Source organism: Triticum dicoccoides, chromosome 7A (assembly GCF_002162155.2).
Source record: "Triticum dicoccoides isolate Atlit2015 ecotype Zavitan chromosome 7A, WEW_v2.0, whole genome shotgun sequence".
NCBI lineage: Eukaryota > Viridiplantae > Streptophyta > Magnoliopsida > Poales > Poaceae > Triticum > Triticum dicoccoides.
Genome location: NC_041392.1, coordinates 723,778,807 through 723,781,294, shown reverse-complemented (window position 1 = coordinate 723,781,294; position 2,488 = coordinate 723,778,807). Strand labels below are relative to the sequence as shown.

Genomic DNA, 2,488 nt, shown 5'->3' with positions numbered 1-2,488 from the left:
CAAACATTCTTTCAAAACCTGTAGGATACTATGGGACATGTCACCCTATTCCTGCATTTTTCCTATTCCTTCATTTTGAAAATCCTATGAATCAAAGAGGCCCTTAATTCTCAGGGTCCTTTCTATCATGCCCACCACCGTGCCACCTTTTCAACAACCCAGCTAGCTAGTGCATGTATAGTGTGCGCGTGTGTGTATATACAGACCCACCAACCTTCTCCCCTTCCGGCAGGCACTCAACACAAAACACAAATATGCGTTCAGCTCGCGACCTCCGCCTCGCGGTCTCGGCCCTCCTCCTCCTCCTCCTCCTTTCAGCCGGAGTCCTGGCGGCAAGAGCCCAGCATGAAATCGGTGAGCTCTTCTCCCCTCTCTCAAACGAAAATCTTATATATTATATTAAATCCAGCGCATGTACGTGTATTTCTCGATTAATTCTTCCACCATTAATTAATTTTATCAACTATATCTCTTGCATGCAGACGATGAGTCAGAGTTCAGCTACATCCATGGGTCCGAGAACGGGCCGGAGAACTGGGGCAAGATCAAGGAGGAGTGGGCGACGTGCGGCACTGGGCGGATGCAGTCGCCCATCGACCTCTCCGACCCAACCTCGGGTACCTCAACCACTCCTACCTGCCTGTAGAGGCCTCTATCGTCAATCGCGGCCATGACATCATGGTCAAGTTCAACGGCGACGCCGGGAGCCTGTGGATCAACGGCACCGTGTACCACCTCAGGCAGGTTCACTGGCACTCCCGAAGCGAGCACCGCGTGAACGGCCGCCCGTACAGCCTCGAGCTTCACATGGTTCACCTCAGCGCTGAGAACAAGACTGCCGTGATCGGCATCGTCTACAAGATCGGTAGACGCGACCATTTCCTGCACGAGGTATGTTAGGTTTCTCTAATCCATCTCCTGCCAACCAAGCTTTCTTTAGTTGGCGCGGAGTTAAAGTTTTACAGTAATCCGTTGTGCAGCTGGAGCCTTACCTGAAGAGGATAGCAGACACCAAGGAGAAGGAGGAGATGGTAGGCGTGGTGGATCCCTGGGAGCCGAGGGGAGATGGCGAAGCCTACTATCGGTACATGGGCTCCCTCACCACGCCGGCGTGCGACGAGGGGGTCATCTGGACCGTCATCAAGAGGGTGCCTACGTTGATAATAACTTTTACCGAGCACAGTTAGACCCAAATTCTAAACTTACAGGAAATTAGCTTACGGACATACGGTTACTAACGCCCCTGATATTCTCAATACTGATCAAAAGTACGTGTTTTTGCAGGTTGCCACCGTGTCAACTCACCAACTGAAGCTTCTCACGGACGCCGTCCATGACGTAATTATGTTGTTCCATTAATTACTTTCTCCAATCTTTTTTTCAAGAAAGCACAGTGCATATATTTGTATGTTTGTACTGTATGTAGGGCTTGGAGATGAACGCGAGACCCCTTCAGAAGTTGAATGGAAGGCATATCAGCTTTTTCTGCCCTGATGATCACCATGAGCGCTATTACGCTGCTGCTGATCAGTAATTAGCTTTAAACTTCAGGATGCGTGAGGGATAAGACAGCATGCGTGTTAATGTAAGATAATCTCATTACGTACCTTAATTTCACTAGCTTATTGTTGTTGGTAAACAGTTGTTTCTAATGGAAACCATGTATTTTCCCATGCCCCCAGTTGTTGGAAACCACGAAGAAGAACCAGTGATTCCACGGAGCATTGCAACGATAGTGACTCGGCACCAAGCGGAGATGTTTTTGGTCTTGGCACGGTTGTTAATTCCATAGTAAAGTCGAAGTTACAGACGTGTCGTTGTTGTTATCTTCCATACTTGGATAACATGTGCTCAATCTAGTACGTTATCTTATTTGAGTTTTCTTCTTTATTAATGTTTAAATAAAAAAGTGCCTCTCGATCAGGGCTAGTTGTACCATCTTGTTGCTAAGATGTGCTAGCTAATGGATTTCTTTCTTCATCATTGCACATCAGATCCAATCCATCTTATTATGTTCTATCGTTGTCATCTTTAACTACAGATTTTTTTTCAGCTTTTATTTGAATTTATGTATTCTTCTTCTTCTTCAAGAAAGTGTGCTGCAGCACCTCAAAAAACAAGTGTGTTACAGATCTATATTTGTTGCTCTTCCTTCTTTACCACACTTATATGCACGTGCTAGCACGCTCAGTTCAGTGAGATAGTGCTACGCTTGTTGTTGCATGTGCATGGCATCCACGTTTTCTTAAATTAAGTCTTGACACTTATGAATTGGATGCATGATGCATGTGATCGACCAGGCAGCTTCTGCAGTGTAGACCGTCCATGGCAGAAGCATCTCACAGAGGCTGTACGAGATGGCATGCACGAGCATCTCCCGTACGACGTCGTGCTCACTTTTCCGGGGCCCTTGTCAATTGTCCCTATCGGCCTATCCCATAGGCTGCGAGACATCACATGAAATTATACGAGAGAGACGGAGACAGAG

General features: G+C 46.9%; 1 pseudogene; it reads left to right on the top strand.

The window, feature by feature from the left end:
* The first annotated feature begins 241 nt into the window (after window positions 1-241).
* Window positions 242-2,149, top strand: LOC119331946 (annotated as a pseudogene).
* Window positions 2,150-2,488: the final 339 nt, after the last annotated feature.